Source organism: Papaver somniferum, chromosome 10 (assembly GCF_003573695.1).
Source record: "Papaver somniferum cultivar HN1 chromosome 10, ASM357369v1, whole genome shotgun sequence".
Classification (NCBI taxonomy): Eukaryota; Viridiplantae; Streptophyta; class Magnoliopsida; order Ranunculales; family Papaveraceae; genus Papaver; species Papaver somniferum.
The window spans coordinates 86781425-86804264 of NC_039367.1; positions in this window are offsets into that span (position 1 = coordinate 86781425).

The following is a 22840-nucleotide window of genomic DNA, read 5'->3' on the forward strand; positions in this document are numbered from 1 at the left end:
TCCTTCTCCAACCAATCACAAAATTTTCCTTTGGGATGCTAGAACCCATAAAAGAAGCTAGTGGTTTCCTCGTTTCCCAAACAAGTGCCCATGAACTGTTTTGCCACTTCCATATATTTCAAAATTCTCCTCCATCTCCAAGAACAATCTTGAGGTTAAATCCCAAAAATTCCCCTCCTTAATAAGATTGGAATGTATCCATTGTGTCCAGATGGTTTCTTTGCCAGAATTGATATCCTAGATATTCCTGAGATTAGCCACCACATTTGTCATTTCCTCCCTAACTCCAAGACCTCCAGCTCTCTCCTCAATGCAAACTTGGCTCCAACTAATGGGGTTATGTTTCTTCCCAAGATCTGACCCTGTTCATAAAAATCTTTTAAAAATGGTATTAAGCTCTTTAATCACCCTTTTTGGGAGGATGAAACAGGACATCCAGAAGTAAACCATTCCACTCAAAACAACCTTAATAAGTTGCATTCTTCCAGCGAAATCCAAGGGTCTTGCTTTCCAGGACTTAACCCTCTTAGTTACCCTACAGATAAGAGGTTGACAATCCTTATAAGACAATTTAGTTGAAATTAAAGGAACTCCTAAATACCTTATAGGTAATTCTCCTCACAACTCAAACAATCTCTGATTTCATCCAAATCCTTGTCATTGACATCAGAGGAGAATAAAAAAGTTTTACCACAATTAACCACCAACCCAGAGAATTTACTGAAATCCTTTACTACTTGAGACAAGACTTTAGCAGACTTTAAATTCCCCTTAAAGAAAACTAGGACATCTTTTACAAAGTAGAGATGGGTAATTTTTGTTAGCTTACACTTAGGATGTAGACCATAATTACCTGAAGATACCTGCTGCTTTAACAGTCCACTAAGAACCTCCATAACCATTACAAAGAGATAAGGTGATAAAGGACACCCTTGTATCACTCCTCTGTGAGCTTCAAAGAAACCATAAGGAGACCCATTAATCATAACAGAAAAATTTGTCGAGGAAATGGAAACCATGATCCATTCAATAAGTTGATTAGGAAATACAAACTTTCTCATCACAGCAACAATGGTCTTCCAACTGACAGAATCATAAGCTTTATGTAAGTCAATTTTGAGAGCACATCTAGGACTGCCAATTTTTTATGATAGTTTCTAACAATTTCATGAGCCAAAAGAATCTTGTCTTGGATAAATCTTCCAGAAACGAAAGCTAACTGACCAGAACTCACCAAACCTCTTAAAACATACTTCATTCTAGAAGAGATTATCTTAGTAATACAATCACATATCGCATTGCAACAAGAAATGGGCCTAAAATCCATCACAGAAGAAGCATTATCACATTTTTCCACAAGAGTAAGAACAGTACTATTAACCTCTTTGAGCAACTTACCAGATTTTAAAAAATTACTAATAGCCTTCACAAAATCATCTCCTGCAATAGACTATGTGCTCTTGAAGAAATAGCTATTGAATCCATCTGGACTTGGAGCCTTAGAAGAATGAATTGAAGCCAGAGCCTCAAAAGTTTCATCTCTAGTAACATGAGAAAATAATTTTTCAACCTCAAAAGGAGATACCATGATATCAAAATGCATCCCATCTATAACATCATTTACATCCCAATTAAAGATCTGAAAAAATCCACACATTCAACTCCAATTTCCTTATCCTCCTCTAACTTAACATTATCTCTAGAATATAGAAGAAGAATGTTGTTTCTAGATCTTCTTTGTTTTAAGGAGTTGTAGAAAAACCTAAAGTTAGAGTCACCCACTTCCATCCATTTAACTTTAAACTTCTCTTTGAGAATATATTCCTCATACTTAACCAGTCTTGCATAATTTCTAACAGAATCATTCTCCTTAGTAGCAAGATCAACGCTTAAAGAATGAATCTGAAGATGTTTTTGAACTTCATCCTTACAAGTCTTAGCTTACGAAACTTGCTCAGAAAATCTTTGAAATCTCTCAGTATTACACTCACTAAGAACCTTCTTCAATTATTCAGTAACATGGGCTTTAGTAACACCGCAGAAAAAACTAAAACTGTTACAGAAATAATACAGTAACAGTTTTTAACTGTTATCGAACATCGTTTTTTTACTAGTGTACAGAATCTATATGGAGGAGGTTCATGATATCTTCCCTCAAGCACACTCACCACCCCAGGACTGTGGTCGGAAACTCCTGGTAAAATAAATTCTGCACTTGAATCATTAAACATCTCCACCCACTCCATGTTAAACATAATTCTATCAATCTTAGAAGCAATCCTATTAGACCCATCTTGTTTATTATTCCAAGTAAAAAAACAGGCACTGTAATTCAAATAAAAATGTGGGCTTCTCGAGTACAATCATAAAAATATTTAAAAAGTGAAGAAGTGACCTCAGTTGCACCACCCGTTTTGTCATTAACAGAAAGCAAGGAATTAAAGTCCCCAAGTAAGACCCAAGGCTTATTATTATACCCAGCAAAAGCGTTAATGTCCCTCCACAAATGACCTTTAGTAATACCATCATTACTACCATAGACAATAGTTACCACAAATGACCTACTCTTATAATCCAAAACATCCAAAAAAATGGCTTGAGAAGAACAGTGAATTACCTGAATCTTCAACAACTGAGAATCCCATCCAACCCATATCCTTCCACCATCATCCATATAACAATTATATGTGAATTGCCAAGAAGGGAAAATTTCATTTCTAATTCTCTCTTTATTGTTTTACTGCACATGAGTTTCAACTAACCCTACCAAAATCAACTTATTATTTATAATAAAGCTACTTACTTCCAATTGCTCCCTTAACATCCAAACTAGGTTAATACACACCAGAAGTTTTTGGATTGAAATGAGCTCTAGCCCCATTCCCTTATTCAACTTTCTGACCTTCATCCAATTTCACAACCTGAGATAGAACAAAACCACTATGCTCAATACCAGGAATATTCACATTCTCAGTCTCCTCTTGGTGAGCACCAGAAGACAAACCCAGCTCCATATTCTCAACTCCAGTATTAGGAACTTCAAAAATTATAGGCACACTAGAATCCTTTGAAGAGGATGACAAAGAACCATGAAAGATCTCACCAGATTCTACCTCAGAAAGATTGGAAAATTTGTTTTTATTTGAGGGATCATGGTCTCCCTTAACTCCGGAATTACTGATAGAAGCACAAGAAACTCCACCACCAACATTATCACCTTGATTTCCTTCATTCTTCCATATTACTCTCTTCAGATTCTTTACTTTCCATCCCTAATTTATAATTGTAGCTTTCTCCTTCTGAACAGTCTCCTCCAACATCAATTTAGTAGTAGCATCAACAGCAGCAGCCTCAGCAGTAGCAGCAACAACAACAGCTAAAGAACACTTCTATGAGACTGTCCAAAAATACCACAATTGAGACATCAAGGAAGATTCTAACTATACTCCACTGGAACTTGAATTTGTACTTGTATTAGAGTAAAAACTGATTCTATTGAAAATAGTAAATTGGATGTGTCAATGAGAAACGAATTCAAACCCTAAAAAAATGTACTGCACATAAGTACTTTAGATTCCAGAGATCAATCTGTAATACTCTAGCCTAAACCAAGAAATGGTCGTTCCAGATTCAATTCGGTCACAAAATAATGAGAAGGGTTGATCTTAGGGAGGGAATAAGAAAAGGTGTTGAGATCAGAATGATGAATTTTATATGATGTAGTTGTTTATGACTTGTATCAGAATGTAAAACCTGCTTGCAGAGTGTAAGCTGTAAGTTCCGGATGTTTTCTGAGTACTTGCGTTAATGAACTCTTGTTGGTTGAAATAGATTGAAAATCTATTTATACAAGTCATAGTCGAACACACCCTGATCTCATAGGAAGTGGAAGTAGTTGAGTAAAGCAGAAGTGGGGATCATGTAAAATGATGAAAACCTCATCCCTACTATGAGGGAAAGACTGGTCAGTTTTAAACCCACTACTTTATAACTGCCACTAGCTGTCCACCTTTCCTGACACTTTCTCATAATGGGCATGTTGCATGCCGCATGCTGTAAACCGCCAGACCAATACGCTAATGAACATCCCCCAGTTTGTGACATGTTTGATGTCTCGAGTATTTTGTAAAAACATATGTAGCAAGTTACATGAGGAATGAAACAAATCCTACATGGTAGTTGCTGAGCGAGTCTTAAAATCGACCAATCACATGCAAGCTAGGCGGCAGGGAGTCATATGTGACAAGTTAAGTCGTCAGACTTGCCGCAAAAAATAGCATATAATGCTTTTAGGTTAAATAATTAAGTTATTTGTGAAATCAATATTTATAAAATATCGTTTGTAATCGATGCACGTAAATAATCACTTTTAATCAAGTAGATCAAAAAATCGATGCTCATGAAGCATCGTTGTTCAGAGCCTGCTTTAGTTAGTCGCGGAATTCACGTTCTTAAAAGAAGCGCGACCGACCATCTTTGAGTAGCTGCAAGGAGCTATCCATGTAAGTTAGATATGAGGTGGTCGGTCCTTATAGGAGAACGATGACTGGTAGTCAATTTGACATCTCATTGGTCGGCCCAAATTGGATCTAAACCGGTTAAATCAGCTAGCCAAGTTGGACGGTTGAGATGTGTTAGAGCACTGCTCGGTCGAACTCGCATGCATTTTTATCTCAAGCATGTTTGTCAATGTTAGTCATCAAAACTATAAGTCTTGATTTCTAGTTTACTTATAGATGTCTCGGACTAGGACATAGATCGTGTGAGCCTTAGACTTCACGGTGTTCATCATTTGAAGACGAAGAACTATTAAGGGGAGCTTGTGGAACTTCATCAATAAAAGGTATGTGGAGACTGAAACTCATCTATCACTTGGAAAGTCTATTTCCACTCTATCTCCTATATTGAGACATAAGTCGTACGACGATGTAATTTTCTATTATACACATTTGAGATTTCGAGCTGAGTTTAACTCGCTTACATATTTCTCGGAATATGTGTAGGCAAGCTTTCGCTTCGACCAAGTTCATCTTATATTTTTGACGCAAGTCAAAAGATGATCATGTGAAAATTTCCGAGTAAACATCTTACATGGTTTGTGTGATACAATCATTTTATCTTGACTTGGAATGTTTCGTTATGATTATTTCAATAACTTGACAATCTCTAATAGTGTCTAAAACGGATATTGTCATCCTCTAAGAAAGTTTCAATGATTGAAATAAGAGTTTATAACACTTAACCATTATTTGATATGTCATGTTGTGTATTCTTGCACATATGTAATCCAAGTCCGGGAACCATATATAGTATGCATACCCGTATGCGTACCTCTTGGCTTGAGAAATCCGGGAACCCTTAGTATGCGTACCCGTTTGCGTACCGACGTAAGGTTCAGGTCTGAATATTTCTGATGGGATTGGAAGTATGCGTACCCGTTTGCGTAATGGTGAAATCCAATCTTGGTCCCGGTATTTCAAGTATCCGTACCCGTTTGCATACTTTAAGGTTAAAGTTCTAAAATCGGTTATGTTCATGAACTTAAACATTTATATATTAAGGAATGTAATCTTTGCAAACCGTGCTATAATGTTCATCAGTTGATTCGAGTGAATCAAACCATTTTGCTTCAATTGTGTTATTGTATACTTCTATGAGAATATAGCAATTGAACAACTCTTTAACTAGTTTCAATTGAGTCATTTGAACTAGTTATGGTTAAGATGAACAAGGTTGATATGAGAGTGATTATATATGGCTAACTTCGGTTAATTATAATTGAGTCAACATGGGGTACGCGTTTAGGTACGGTTACATAAACCTAAATGAGGGTACATTTCATTTGTGTGTAACAAGCTAAGTTCGATCTAACGGTTGAAAGATATTAGCTTGGTTGAATCAAGTTTTTCATCTAACGGTGAATATTGAATGCTTTGTTACTAAGCTAACATTGATTGAAAACCCTGATTTGAGAAACTGTATAAAGGAGAACTCTAGCAACTGGGAAACCTAATCCCCATATCTTCTGTGTGATACTAGTTGCATAAGCTAGAGTCGATTCTACTTTAACCTAGCTTAGGTTTCTCACGATACCCCCTAGGTTAATGACTTAAAGGCTTCATTAGGATTGTGAAGCCAGACCCAACTATTTTCTTTATAGTTGTGTGTTCTGATCTTGCCTGATTCTGTCGTCTGAGTACTATATATCTTCTCTAAGATTTTCTCGATATTTAATATCCGATAGGGAAGATAAAAAGTAATCACAAACACCTTCGTCTCATTTTTTGTGACTCCACAATATCTAGTTTCACTTCCAATACGATTTAGATTATTGTGAGGTGATTGACAATACTAGGCTATTCTTCGGGAATATAAAACCAGTTTATCAATTGGTTCCTGTTCACCTTGATTTATCAAAAGACGGAACAAAAACTCTTGGGTATTTATGTGTGAGACAGATTTGTTTATCAAGTCTTCGATTTTGGGTCGTAGCAACTCTTGGTTGTGGGTGAGATCATCTAAGGGAATCAAGTGCGTAGTATCCTTCTAGGATCAGAGAAGTAAGGAACGCAACTGTACCTTGAATCAGTGTGAGATTGATTAGGGTTCAACTACAGTCCAGTCCGAAGTTCATTGATAGTAGGCTAGTGTCTGTAGTAGCTTAATACAGTGTGGTGTTCAAACTGGACTAGGTCCCGGGGTTTTTCTGCATTTACGGTTTTTCTCGTTAACAAAATTCTGGTGTCTGTGTTATTTCTTTTCCGCATTATATTTTTTTTTTATATAATTGAAATATCGCAGGTTGTGCGTTGTATCGATCAATTAGGAAATCTAACCTTTGGTTGTTGATTGAAATTGATTGATCCTTGAACATTGGTATTTGGCACCGTCAAGTTACTTCTCTAATATTCTATTGGGCTCGCAGATTTCTATTTTATGATTGCAGATTGAATAAAGAGATGGAGATATAAACTCTTGTATATACTTTTCTCTAGATTAAGTCTGACTGTGTAGTTGATTCTCTAGAAAGTATATTTGAGTAAGTCCCCTCAGATTGCCAAACGAATTCTTGGGTGTGGTTGTTAGACCCCCGCATTTTCAAGATGATTTACATCAGTAATTGATTGCCGCCGAATTTATTTAATAATTTTATAAGCTGCTTGACTAGCCTATTTTGGCCAATGATGCGGAGCGCAGCGCGTAGGATATAAGCGATGTGATTGGTCGTATCCAAAGAAGGTCCGCCGGCGACCATAACGGCACCTCATTGGTCGACCTAAATTAGATCTAAGCCGATCAATTCGGCTGGCCACGTTGGATGGCCGTGATTGATTTAAGACTGCCATGGGCTGTCTTGACCTAATTAACACCCTTTTTAGGCCGCTCGACTAGCCGACTTTGGCTAGCAATTGCGAATGATGGTTGTGGGCTAAGAAAATTCTGATTGAGTAAAATAACAGAGGGCCCGTCCGTGAGTATCGTGGAGCTTACTTGGTTGCGCCAGGAGGAAGCTAAGCTTGATAATCGGTCGGCCAAGTCGTACGGTCGTGATAGTTTTAAGACTGACATGGACAGTCTAGATTCAATTTCTTAAGAAACTAAGCACGTAGACCAGCCAACTTCCATATTTAATTAAAAGTTTAGGCTGCGAATTTGGAGCAATTTGATTGGCCAGTGGGAAAAAGGGTCGTCAGACAAAAATATGGGGTATGGCCGGTCGGTGATAGGCGGCGCAGGCTAGGAAAAAATGGTCGGACAAGTGGCGCGGAAGCGCCCCTTTGGATGCTTCCTTCACTTGTGGCAGTTTCCCCTTTATTTCTTGTTTTCCAACTTTTAGTAGAATTCTGCTACTACTAGTTCCATGATGGACCAATTCCCTAGTTTTCCAAGGTTGAGTCTCGACCAATAGGGATCGAGATATTGCGTAGGTCACAAAAAATATAATTTTTGTAAATTGATAAAATGAGGTTAAAAAATTTGAATTTTACGAGTTGACAGAAAATTAATCAATTTTGATGAATTTTGTATGTTGATACAAAATCACTAATTTTTATCTCAGAGAGCAGTGCAGCGTGCTGATTGAGTACCTTCATGTGCATCTTAATCTTGACATTTCGGGAAACTCATGCTACTCAGCTGAGAGTGAACATTAATTTTCATATCGTGTCAATATTAAGAGTTCACCTGGGAACATGGCATCGGACAAATACTCAGCAAGCCCTATATTAGTGAATAATGCAGACAGGAGTTCAGCAAAATTTACAGAATACTTGGGATTTTTGCAATCAACATTATTCAAAATAGATCTTGTACATAAATATACTGAATTTCTCAGTACATATGTAAGCAAAGAGGCGTATGCACTCGGCATATTTAAATTTCTCTATTTCTTTGCAGAACAAAGGCACATAAACATGAAATTTTACGGTTTTAGCCTTGAACTAAAAACCACCATCAACAATAATTTACCCACATGTTTGAGGGTGAAAACGGTTTCTGTTGATTTTGGTAATTTCGGGTGTGTCGGTGAGAAATGAATTTAAACCCTAAACAATGTACTGCAAGGGAGTACTTTAGATTCGAGAGATCAATCTGTAAAAATCCGGCCTAAACTAAGAAATGGCCGTTCCAGACTTGCTTCAGTCACAAAGAGAAGGAGAAGGGTTGGTTTTGGGTAGGGAAGAGAGTGTTGAGACCAGAATAGTTGATTCTGGAAGAGTAGTTGTTTCACGACTTGTATCAGAAAGTGGGAAGCTAACAGATGGAAAGCTAGCAAATATTTTCTGAGTGTTATATCCTCCTGACATGAACTTTTTGTTCGGTGGAAATAGGTAAGACCTATTTATACAAGTCTAAGTGAAACGTACTCTGATCTCGTAAGAAATGGAAAACGGATGAGTAAATGGGAGGAGGTGGTAACCGGTAACGCCTGGAATTGATGTTCCATAAAATAAAGCGTTTCACCATTACTCCCTGTATTTACTAACCGCCTCATCCTTATGACACTGTCTTATAACGGGCGTAGTGTACGCCGCACGCTGTAAACCGCCAAACCAATTCCCAATGAGCATCCCCCAGTTTGTGACATGTGTTGATGTCTCGAGTGTTTTCGTGGAAAACATGTAACATGTTGTTGTTCCGCAAGTTGATCTTAGGAGACTTGCCGGATCGGTGGTGACTTTCGACGGTCGAGATTTTGCATCTTGAGATGAAGGGTAGTCGTTGTTATTGAAACCCTTCGTTTGGTAGACACTGGCGTGAAAGCATGGCATGTACGACTTTAATATGGTATAGTTTCGGCGCGGCCAAAAGTTAGGGTTTTGGCTTTGTTTGGGCGCGACCAAACTAGGGTTTGGCGTCGGGCCAAAGGTTGCCATGCGCTAGCTGGTAACCTTGGACGGCTAAGATCTACATCTTAGATGGAAAAGTGGTCATTGATCTTCGCAAGACTTTGTTTTGGTAGCCGCATAGGGAAGACCGGCATGGTATGGCGCGGGAAGGTGGTTGGCATGCCATTGGCACATGTGGCATGGCTGGCATGCCTTGGCGCGGTTTGGGCTTGGCCAAAAAAAAGGTTTTGGCGTTAGACCAAAGGTTACCATGCATTGGTTGGTGACCTTGGACGGCTAAGATTTGCATCTTAGATGGAAGGATGGCCGTTGATCGTCGCTAACCTTTGTTTTGGTAACCGCATAGTGAAGGCCGGCATGGTATGGCACGGTTTGGGCGTGACCAAAACTAGGGTTTTGGCATTGGGCCAAAGGTTACCATGTGTTGGTTGGTGACCTTGGACGGCTGATATTTGCATCTAAGATGGAAGGGTGGTCGTTGATTGCAGCACGCCTTCGTTTTGGCAGCCGTGAAGGGAAGGCCGGCATGGTATGGCTTAGGCGGGGTAAGGTGGATGGAGCGGCATGCCATTGGCACATGTGGCATGGTCGGCATGCCTTGGCTTGGTTTAGGCGCGGCCAAACTAGGATTTTGGCGTTGGGCCAAAGGTTACCATGTGTTGGTTGGTGACTTTGGACGGCTGAGATTTGCATTTAAGATGGAAAGGTGGTCGTTGTTTGTCGCACGCCTTCGTTTTGGCAGCCGTGAAGGGAAGGCCGGAATGGCATGGCTTAGGCGCGGCAAAGTGGATGGCGTGGCATGCCATTGACACATGTGGTATGGTCGGCATGCCTTGGCGTGGTTTAGGCGCGACCAAACTAGGGTTTTGGCATTGGGCCAAAGGTTACCATGCGTTGGTTGGTGACCTTGGACGGGTGAGATTTGCATCTAATATGGAAGGGTGGACGTTGACTGTCGCACGCCTTCGTTTTGGCAGCCGTGAAGGGAAGGCCGGCATGGCATGACTTAGGCGCGACAAGGTGGATGGCGCGGCATGCCATTGGCACATGTGGCATGGTCGACATTCCTTGGCGTGGTTTAGGCGTGGCCAAACTAGGGTTTTGTCGTTGGGCTAAAGGTTACCATGTGTTGGTTGGTGACCTTGGACGGCTGAGATTTGCATCTAAGATGGAAGGGTGGCCATTGATTGTCGCACGCCATCATTTTGACAGCTGTGAAGGGAAGGTCGGCATGGCATGGCTTAGGTGCGGCAAGGTGGATGGCGTGGCATGCCATTGGCACATGTGGCATGGTCGGCATGCCTTGGCGTGGTTTAGGCACGGCCAAACTAGGGTTTTGGCGTTGAGCCAAAGGTTACCATGCGTTGGTTGGTGACCTTGGACGGCTGAGATTTGCGTCTAAGATGGAAGGGTGGCCGTTGATTGTCGCACGCCTTAGTTTTGGCAGTCGTGAAGGGAAGGCCGGCATGGCATGGCTTAGACACGGAAAGGTGGATGGCGCAGAATGCCATTGGCACATGTGGCATGGTCGGCATGCCTTGGCGTGGTTTAGGCGCGGCCAAACTAGGATTTTGGCGTTGGGCCAAATTTTATCATGCATTGGATGGTGACCTTGGACGGTTGAGATTTGCATCTAAGATGGAAGGGTGGCCATTGATTGTCGCACGCCTTAGTTTTGGCAGCCGTGAAGGGAAGGCCGGCATGGCATGGCTTAGGCGCGACATGCCATTGGCACATGTGGTGCGGCTGGCATGGTTGGTATGCCTTGGTGCGGAGGTGTGGCCGGTACGGCATGCCATTGGCACATGCGGCTGGCATGGTTTGCATGCCTTGGCGCGGAGACGTGGCTGGTATGGTTTTCCATTGGCACGGTGGTGCGGCTGGCATGGTTGGCATGCTTTGGCGCGAAGACGTGGCTGGCATGGTTTGCCAATGGCACAGTGGTGTAAGAATTTAGGATTTGGTGTACGAAGGTAATGTCGGTCAATACTAAGGGTTCTACCGTGGAACATAACACATATATATGTAAAAAAAAGGTACCCTGGTAATTCTACATAGGCGTGTTGAATGATTCAATAAATGAGCTAGTGGTCCTAGTGACGTCATGTCAGATGTAAGGTTTTACGATTTTAACCCTAAGCTAAAAACCACCATCAACACCACCATAGCATCAATATGAGATGGCCCCGACAACTTCAGCACGAACTCTATCATAAGACATTCTGGATTTAAAAGTTGTTTTCTTATCTAACATTAAAGGCACCCTCCAAAAACTGGAAAGTTTCCCTAATCCCCTAACATTCCAAAAATGTAAAGGAACTTCCCTAAGATTCACCCAAATGGGAATAGTCTTAAGGCCAGCCAACTCTTGTTCAATCATCAACGACCAAGGCCTTACAATAAACAATTGACCAGCAATAAAAAAACACCCATGTTCTAGAACAGGAGAACGATCTTCATCAGAGTCAAACTCGAAAACAAAAATAGAAGCACCATGAAGAGTCATCTTGAACTCATCTTTCATCTTCCATGCTCTCTTTACAACATTTATAACTAGTTGAAAAGATAATATCTTAGCCACAAAACATCCTACCACTATATCCTCACAACTACGAACATCCTTTTTAATCTCTGTTGATGGGGCAAAAAGATTTTCTGGTTTTTTAAGAAAGTGAAGAGACAACCGTGTGGACGGGACTCCTCGACCAAGCAAACTGCTTAACCTCGAACAGATACACTGCACGGGAGTGCTTTGAGTTCGAGAGATCAATATGTAGGACTCTGGCCTAAACCAAGACAATGGCCATTCCAGAATCAATTCAGTCACAAAGAGGGTCGATCTGTAGGAGATCAATGATGATCAAGGATTGTGGATGTGTTGTGTACTCCGCGTGAAGAGATAAGATAAGTTCTGATTGATTAAATTTGCTCTGTTGAGAGCGATTGCTCATACAATAATTCTTTTGTTAATTTCCATATGTCTGTTGTTGTTCAATCATGAATACAGAAAACTTATTTATATTGCCAGGATGTAGACACATTTATCTCCAGTAAGTGGACGGTTGCTTGAGTTAAAGAGTGGGAAAGTGAGAGATCGTGGTTTAACCAGTTCCATGTCATGCGGAGACTTGGTTGATCGTCCATCCACTACTTTGCTAACTTCCTCAACCGCTTGCACGACTTACTCACATATCTCGTCGTGGATGTACACACGTTCCATAGGCCACCAGACCAAAACCCTAGAAAATATCCTCCCATGTGACATGATTGATGTCTCATGATTATGGAGTCTGCAAGGCAGACGTGCATTTAATTAGTCAGTTGTTGACTTGACTAGACGATGAGTTTTAGTTTTGCTGAGTCGAGCATGATTGACGAAATGCTCTATAATTCATGGATTGATCATGTCTGTTGAGACAGATGTATAGTTCTTGGATGTTGATAATTGTTATTTTAAGAAAAGTGGAAAGAGGATGGAATAAAGTAGAAATTATTTATGAAAACATGGGACAAGATCGTTTGGTTGATAACCGAGGAAATTTATAAGGAAAATTTGAGGATGAATGGGGCACGAACTATCCAAAACCCGTTGAGTATTGTAAAACACAATGGTTGGCACCACATTAGGAGAGGTTTGTGTTTGCATGGACATATGAATATCGAAACTTCAAGAACGAGGTGACAAGCATTGTATAGGGATCTCACGACCGATTAAAGAAAATACTACCTTGTAGTCAAAACGAAGTTGTGTAGATCCAAGAAGCAATCCATGAATACACCAATCGTTATCTCACAAAGATTAGAGGTTGTATGGAATTTAGTAGACATAGATTCCTTTTAGAACATAAAGAGGAAAGGAATGCTTCTAAGGGGAATTGTTCACAAAATTTCAAAATGGGAAATATATCACATGATGAAACAATTGAAGCTTTATGGAGTTTACGATGACGAGAATACAGTTTGTGTTTGCAAGGATATGATAGGTATTGGACTCCCATGTCGTCATAAGTTGGGTTGGTGTGTTGAAGCGATTGACATCAATGATATTCATCCATTTCGGATGCAATTAACTTTTGATCCAAGCACCCCCGGTAGTTAATGGTCCTTCGTTCTTGGAGACGAAATTGTGTGGAAGAATCGCCGAGCGTTTCTTTGTATGAAATAGCGCCAAAAATCAAATATTGATGCACCATTTGGAAGAAGTCCTTTTGAAAAAACGGGGGTCTAACAACCACACACAATATTTCGTTTAGGCAATATGTATGGACTAACTCCAATATAATTCCAAGAGAATCAACTAGACAGTCAGACTTAATAAAGAAAAATATATCCAAGAGTCATATCTATGTTTCTAAATGTAATCATCCAATCAAACAGATAGAAATCCACGAGCCTGATTATTATGAGATACAACTTGAACGGTACCAACGACCAATGTTCAAGTGTCAAACAATTTCAATCAACAACCAACTACGCACAAACTGTGATATTTCAATTATATAAACAAATATAATGCGTAATAGAAATAACATAGACACTAGAAGTTTTATTAACGAGGAAACCGCAAATGCATAAAAACCCTGGGACCTAGTCCAGATTTCAACACCACACTGTATTAATCCGCTACATAATCCAGCCTACTACAAGTTAATTTCGGACTGGAATGTTGTTGAGTCCTAACCAATTTTACACTGATTAAGGTATAATTGCATTCCTTACGCCTCTGAATCCCAACAAGACTCTATGCACGTGATTCCCTTAGCTGATCTTGTTAGAGCACTTCTAGGTCGAACTCGCAAGCATTACAACCTCAAGCTTGTTTGTAAAATTTAGTTGCCAAAACTATAAGTCTTGATTTCTAGTCTACTTATAGCTAAGTATCGGATTAGGATAGTAAGTGTAGTTGAGTATTAGACTTCACGGCGTTCATCGATTGAAGACGAAGAACTACTAAGGGGAGCTTGTGGAACTTCATCAACAAAAGGTATGTGGAGACTTGAACTCATATATCACTCAAAAGTCTATCGACTTTATCTCCTATTTGAGACAAAAGTCGTATATCTGTATCGACTTCGATTATACACATTTGATATTTCGAGATGTGTTTAACTCGCTTACATATTCCTCGAAGTATGTGTTGGTAAGCTTTCGCTTTAACCAATTTCATCTTATATTCTTGACGAAAGTCAAAAGATGATCATGTGAAAATCTCCCGGTAACATCTTACATGATTTGTGTGAGACAATCATTTGATGTAGACTCAGAATGTTTTGTATTGATCATTCGATCATTTGAAAATTGCTTTGAATCTAATTGTTTGTCTGAGATATATATTGTATTCTTCTAAGAATGTTTCAATGATTGAAATGGGAGTTTAGAACAATTAACTATGATTGAATATAGCACCGTATGCATACTTGTAAGCTAAACTGTTGCATGATATTCTAAGTCCGGGAACCATAGTATGCATACCCGTATGCGTACTGGTTGGTTAATGAAAGTCCGTGAACTTAATATGCATACCCGTCTGCGTACTGACATAAGTTCAGATCCGGGAAATTCAACTGAGTTTGGAGGTATGCGTACCTGTTTGCATACTGGCGAACCCAAACTTAGTACAACCACTTAGGTATGAGTACCTGTTTGCATACTTGAGTAGGATATGTTCTGAAATCAGTTTGTTTATGAACTAACACATTTAAATATTAAGAAATGTAATCTTTTGAAAATCGTGGCTATAATGTTCATGAATTGATGCAAGTGAATCAAAATCGATTTTGCTTCAATTGTGTCTTGTATACTTCTATGATAATATAAACAATGGAACAACTCTAGAACTAGTTTTATTTGAGTCATTTGAACTAGTTATAAGATGAATAAGGTTGATATGAAAGCGTTCATATGGATAACTTCGGTTAACTATTGTTGAGCCAACAAGGTGCACATGTTTAGTTAAGGTCACTCATATCTAAATGAAGTCACTTTTCATTTGTGTGTAACAAGCTAAGATCGATCTAACAATTAAAAGATATTAGCTTGAGTCTAATCAGGTTTTCATCTAATGATGAATATTAAATGCTTTGTTACCAAGGTAGCATTGATTGCAAACCCCAATTTGAAGACTATATAAGAGAGAACTCTAGCAACTGGGAAAACTAATCCCCACACCTCTTGTGTGATAATAGTTTCGACTAGAGTCGATTCTCCTTTAACCTTAGGTTTTTTCAAAACCCTGTAGGTTAACGACTTGAAGACTTCATTGGGATTGTAAAGCCAGACCCAACTGTTTTCTCTGTAGTTGCATGTTCTGATCTTGCTGTTTTCTATAGAATTGAGTACTATCTTCTGTAAGATTTGTTCGAGATTTAATCTCCGACAGGCAAGATAATAAGTAGTCACAAACATCTTCGTCTCATCGTTTGTGATTCGACAATATCTTGTTTCGCTACCATACGGTTAAGATTAACGTTAGGTGATTAGTATTATTAGGATGTTCTTCGGGAATATAAGACCAGTGTATTAATTGGTTCATGTTCACCTTGATTTATCAAAAAATGGAACAAAACTCTTAGGTATTTCTGTGGGAGACTGATTTATCTATTCAATAGACTTTTCTGTGTGAATTGGTTTATCAAGTCTTCGACTTTGGGTCGTAGCAACTCTTAGTTATGGGTGAGATCATCTAAGGAAATCAAGTGCGTAAAGTCATGCTGGGATTCATAGGTGTAAGGAACACGACTGTACATTAATCAGTGTGAGATTGGTTAGGGATCAACTACATTCCAGTCCGAAGTTGACTTGGAGTAGGCTAGTGTCTGTAGCGGCTTAATACAGTGTGGTGTTGAAATCTGGACTAGGTCTCGGGGTTTTTCTGCATTTACGGTTTCCTCGTTAACAAATTTCTGGTGTGTGTGTTATTTCTTTTCCATATTATATTTGTTTATATAATTGAAATATCACAGGTTGTGTGTAGTTCGATCAATTAGATAATCCAACCTGTGGTTGTTGATATAAATTGATTGACACTTGAACATTGGTCTTTGGTACCGTTCACGTTGTTTCACATAATAATCAGGCTCGCGGAAATCTATCTGTTTGATTTGATGATTTCATTGTGAAACAGAGATACAACTCTTGGATATATTTCTTGATTGAGATCTCTTTATTAGTTGGTGTTCTCAGAATTATATTGGAGTTAGTCCATACATATTGCCTAAACGAAATATTGGGTGAGGTTTTTAGACCCCCGCTTTTTCAATTGGTATCAGAGAAGACAAACACGTTTAAGACCTTATAAGTCTGTGTTCGTAGTGATCTGACTCTATGGACAGTTGTGTTATCTATGATAAACGCATCACTATAGACAAAAGTTCTATTTCGATGAAGTCTATTAAAGACAATACTTGTCGATCTCACATATAGATGAACACTCTGTTCCTACGAAACAAACAAGTGTTGATATGTGTTACCCTGATATTCTTACTGACGAATCTGGTTCTGAAGTAAAAATGGAAGCCGCCGGGAGATTACAACGATTATAAATATAGTTGGAATCCATGCAGATGAAATCAATAGGATGAAACACAAGGTTAATACAATGGTTGGTATGGTAAAAGATCATGATTCCCAACTAAAGGCTCTTCAAGAGGAAAATGTTGTAAGTTCGAGGCTAAGCTCAAAGAAGATTATGTTGGAACTGAGTCGTATAGCCTCTCAATTATTATGGCTTGGCCCTTTTATGGCTGATATAGGTGCGCAGACTCCTTTCTTCTATATTTTCAGAGAGAGATAATTAATATATGATTTATTCGAAGCTTCCTGTGAAATTGAACGACTATTGAGTAATCTCTTTATTCAAGATAAAAGTCGTTCTGGGGAGTCTGTCATACCAAATACATCTAACTCTGTTGTAAATATAACTTTAGAAGCTAAACTGTAATCCCTTCCTGTTGATAAAAAGGTATTTGGTTCTTCCACTAATCATGGATTTAACACGTCTTACGAAAGGAAGAAATCTTCTAACGATTTTTCTAATGCTACACACTCTAATCACTCTGGTGATCAGAAAGTATGTATTTTTTGTGATTCAAAAGGACATACTTTTGAATCACAAAAGCAAATTGAATCCAAATGAAATTATTTTTATGAACTTCAGCACACCTTAGATTTAATACTCAAAGGGGTAACTGACATTCAGATGTCTAAACCTATTGGTGTTAGTACTCACCCTATGAATTCTTCCAGGAAAGTCAGTTCAATTTGCTTATCGAACGTTCGAACCAATTGTAGCATCAATACAAATCATTCAAGGAGATTTCATAAAGGTTCCTCTCAACCTAATGTGAAGGATGATGTTCAAGTTGTGAAAAAGGTATTTGTAGATGGAAGCAACAATGGAGATATTAAGGACAACCTGAATCTGATAATTGAAGGATACAAGAATCTTATCAACAGGCTGTCAAAATCCTTCGTACAAACTTCTTCTGGTAAGGATTCGAACTTAGTCTCGTATTTTGATACAACAAGTTTTATGATAATTTTTCACATAAAAAAGGATTCTCTCATAGAATTGGAAGGAAAAAGAGACTCAACCGTTAACATAATTCATTTAATGAGCTTAGGGCTCATACTTGTGCTAATTAATCACAAGATTGAAACCTCACTCATAAAAATCATGGGTGAGTGAGATGTGATCATGTATACTTATTGGTAAAATGCTTTCTACTTAGTTGAGCTATTTTGTTATCATCCATAGCTAAACTATTTTCCACAGATAAGCTTTACCTAAGTATTGTTTGTGTCTAGTAAATCTCTTCGATTTTTATTTCTTGAAAAGTTTGTTTGTTGCAACTAAGTTGCCTGCTACTCTTGTGCTCTAAATTTGTTTCTCTACAGAAATATAAAATTTATTGAGCTAAAAATTGTGAAAGAAAATATTCACGTAGCAGAATTTCAATGTCTTCGTTTATCTTGCAAAAGGTTACATTACGACTTTAGTTTTGTTTCTCTTTTGGGTTCGGGTTGTGTTCATACGGGTACCCATTTACTTGTCACAAACTATCTTTAGAAACCCTAAAATTTTCCGTCCCTAAGAAACCATTTAAGTAGCAAACCTATTGAGTCACTACACGTACTCTAGGATATTTTTTTCTCAGTCAAGAATGTCTTCACCTTCTCGCACCTGTAATTTTGCAAGAGGTTTTTTTGATAAAGGTATTGGTTTCGAATCCAAAGAGAGGAAGAAAAGAACCTTAGTAGATGTTGATGGTCAAAATCCTGATGCCTCATGGTACTATGCTTATTTTCATCAAGATGTTGAGAATGAGGAGATGGTCTCGGCCGAAGTGGTTCATGATTTTCTTAAATACTTTGAGGAAGCAAAACCGCATATCGTTGGTATTATGAAAGGTCTCTATGTGTTAAGAACTGAGTTGTAAAAGGTTAACTCTGACCTTATTCTCATGAAATCACATGTTAAAGATCTTCTCAATGAGGATATATTCTTTGAAGAAGCAGCGGATGCTGTCAATCATAAGCTCAATGGACTCAAGACTCGTGAGGGTTCCAGAAAAGCTCTTTGATTTCAGTTCAATATCGGTTTTTGGTTTTGCTTGTTGATTTTTATTTTTTCTAGGAAACTTCCTATGAGAATTTATTCTTGTGTTTTAAGAAGGATAACTAGGGTTTGGAATAACAATTATTGTAACTATACATAGCTATTGCCAACAATTTTCATCTTGCAATGTTTTTAGATTTATTTATTTAAATTCTAAAGTTTATTTGGAAGATGATTTTGCAGTATTAATCTTTATTGGTTTTATATATTGCAAAAATTATTATGGAATATGTGTGTTTGCTTCCGTGAACTATGATTGTCCCATATTGTCCAAAGTTAAGCCTATTGTGTCAGTATGCAAATATTGATGGAAGATAGAATGAACTTTTGATTATAAAGATGAAGTCTATGATATCATGATGCAAATATTGATAAAAAATAGAATGAATCGTTGAATATTCCGCAGTATTGATCTTTCCCTGATCCACTTCTATGTGAAAGTACTGTGTGTCTCCGTAAGTTCTCTTACGTTGAGCATTTCCGATTAAATTAATCATGGGTTCCTTGTGGTTAATTTAATAGAGTTTTTTGGATACAAATTTATAATTCATATAATTTTTTAATGTCCAAAGAAATCCTTCTTTTCTTGCAAAAGTAAGGTCGCTCTTGTTGTTCTTTCAGGAATGACATTTTATGGGGGAGAGTTTTTATTTGAACTTGTGTTTTATTGCCAAATATTTATGGGGAGTGGGGCTGTGGAATATGGTAGGAGTTTTTTTGTATCTCTATTAACTCCTTGATGAATGTATTTAGTTTCGACTATATGATTGAATCCAAAAAAAGTTGATATGTTTTCTTTTAGTCGTGAAGAATCTCTATGAGAATTTCATTATGATCCCACTAGTTTTGGTACCTTTGCCAATTTATATTTACAAAAAGGGGGAGAATTAATGTGTAGTTCACACTAAAAATACATATGGTTTACGGACTATTATGTAATGGGGAGTGGTTTTCATATGAGATGAAGTATTGAGTAAGGGGTAGTGATACATATCACCATAGTATTGTTGTTAAAGTTGTGATACAATTGGACTTTGATGCTGTGTAATGATACTATGACACTGTATCACAAAAAGAAAACATCTTGTTTTTATATATTGTTATAGCTACGGATCTTCAACAACTATGATACTGAGTTGAACACGTTCAGAATCACTGGAGTACTTGTAAGTGACAAAGATTTCGAGTATTGTTGAAGAACCAAGGAAATTAAGCATTTGGATGAGAAGCTACAAAGTTTATTTCTTTTGTAATCCATATGTATTGATAGTTTTGTCACTAAAATTGGCAAAGGGGGAGATTCTTAGAGCATTGCTCGGTCGAACTCGCAAGCGTTGCTATCTCAAGCGTGTTTTTCAAGTTTAGTTGCCAAAACTATAAGACTTGATTTCTAGTATACTTGTAGCTAAGTCTCGAATTAAGATAGTAAGTGTAGTTGAGCATTAGACTTCACGGCGTTCATCGATTGAAGACGAAGAACTACTAAGGGGAGATTGTGAAACTTCATCAACAAAAGGTATGTGGAGACTTGAACTCATCTATCACTTAAAAGTCTATCTACTCTATCTCCTATTTGAGAAAAAAGTCGTATAGCTATATATACTTCGATTATACACATTTGATATTTGGAGATGAGTTTAACCTGCTTACATATTCCTCGAAATATGTGTTGGAAAGATTTTTCTTTAACCAAGTTCATCTTATATTCTTGACAAAAGTCAAAAGATGATCATGTGAAAATCGCATGGTAACATCTTACATGATTTATGTGAGACAGTCATTTGATGTAGACTCAGAATATTTCGTATTGATCATTCGATCATTTGAAAATTGTTTTGAAGATAATAGTTTGTGTGAGACAACTATTGTCGTCTTCTAAGAATGTTTCAATGATTGAAATGGGAGTTTAGAAGAATTAACCATGATTGGATATAGCACAGTATGCGTAATTGTATGTTAAACTGTTGCATAATATTCCAAGTTCGGGAACCATAGTATGCATACCCGTATGCGTACTGGTTGGTTAATGAATATCCGAAAACTTAGTATGCATACCCGTATGCGACCGACGTAAGTTCAGTTCCGGTAAATTCAACTGAGTTTGGAGGTATGCATACCCGTTCACATACTGGCGAACCCAAACTTAGTCCGGCCACTTAGGTATGCGTACCCGTTTGCATACTTGAGTAGTTTATGTTCTAAAATCGGTTTTTTCATGAACTAATACATTTATATATTAAGGAATGCAATCTTTTGCAAACTGTGGCTATAATGTTCATGAATTCATTCAAGTGAATCAAAATCGATTTTTCTTTAATTGTGTGTTGTATACTTCTTTGAGAATATAAACAATTGAACAACTCTAGAACTAATGCCATTTGAGTCATTTGAACTAGTTATGGTTAAGATGAATAAGGTTAATATGAAAGTGTTCATATGGCTAACTTCGATTAACTATTGTTCAACCAACAAGGTGCACACTTTTAGGTACGATTACTCAAATATAAATGAAGTCACTTTTCTTTTATGTGTAACAAGATAAGATCGATCTAACGGTTGAAAGATATTAGCTTGAGGCTAATCAGGTTTTCATCTAATGGTGAATATTGAATGTTTTATTAACAAGGTAGCATTGATTGCAAACCTTGATTTGAAGACTATATAAGGGAGAACTCTAGCAACTGGGAAACCTAATCCCCACACCTCCTGTGTGACACTAGTTGCGACTAGAGTCGATTCTCCTTTAACCTTAGGTTTTTCCAAAACCCTGTAGGTTAAAGACTTGAAGACTTAATTGGGATTGTGAAGCCAGTCCCAACTATTTTCTCCGTAGTTGTGTGTTCTGATCTTGCTGTTTTCTATCGTATTAAATACTATCTTCTCTAAGATTTTCTAGAGATTTAATCTTCGATATGCAAAGTAAAAAGTAGTCACAAACATCTTCGTGTCATCGTTTATGATTCAACAATATCTTGCTTCACTACCATACGCGGGATTAAGATTATTGTGAGGTGATTGATATTACTAGGCTGTTTTTAGGGAATATAAGACCGGTGTATCAATTGGTTCCTGTTCACCTTGATTTATCAAAATATGAAGCAAAACTCTTAGGTATTTCTGTGGGATACAGATTTATCTATTAAATAGACTTTTCTGTGTGATACAAATTGGTTTATCAAGTCTTCGAATTTGGGTCGTAGCAACTCTTAGTTGTGAGTGAGATCATCTAAGGGAATCAAGTGCGCAGAGTCCTGCTGGGATTCATAGGCGTAAGAAATGCGACTATACCTTGATCAATGTGATATTGGTTAGGGATAAACTACATTCCACTCCGAAGTTAACTTGGAGTAGGATAGTGTATGTAGAGGCTTAATACAGTGTCGTGCTCAAATCTGGACTAGGTCCCGGGGGTTTTCTGCATTTGCGGTTTCCTCGTTAATGAAATTTCTGGTGTCTGTGTTATTTCTTTTCCGCATTATTGAAATATCACAGGCTATGTGTAGTTCAATCAATTAGATAATCCAACCTTTGGTTGTTGATATAAATTTATTGACACTTGAACATTGGTCTTTGGTATCGTTCAATTTGTTTCACATAATAATCAGGCCCGCGGATGTCTATCTGTTTGATTTGATGATTACATTGTGAAACAGAGATATAACTCTTGGATATATTTCTTTATTGAGATCTCTTTATTAGTTGGTGCTCTCAGAATTATATTAAAGTTAGTCCATACAGATTTCCTAAAAGAAATATTGGGTGGGGTTGTTAGACCCCCGCTTTTTCAGATCTCACCCACAACTAAGAGTTGCTATGACCCAAAGTCGAAGACTTGATAAAAAAATTTGTATCACACAAAAAAGTATTTTGATAG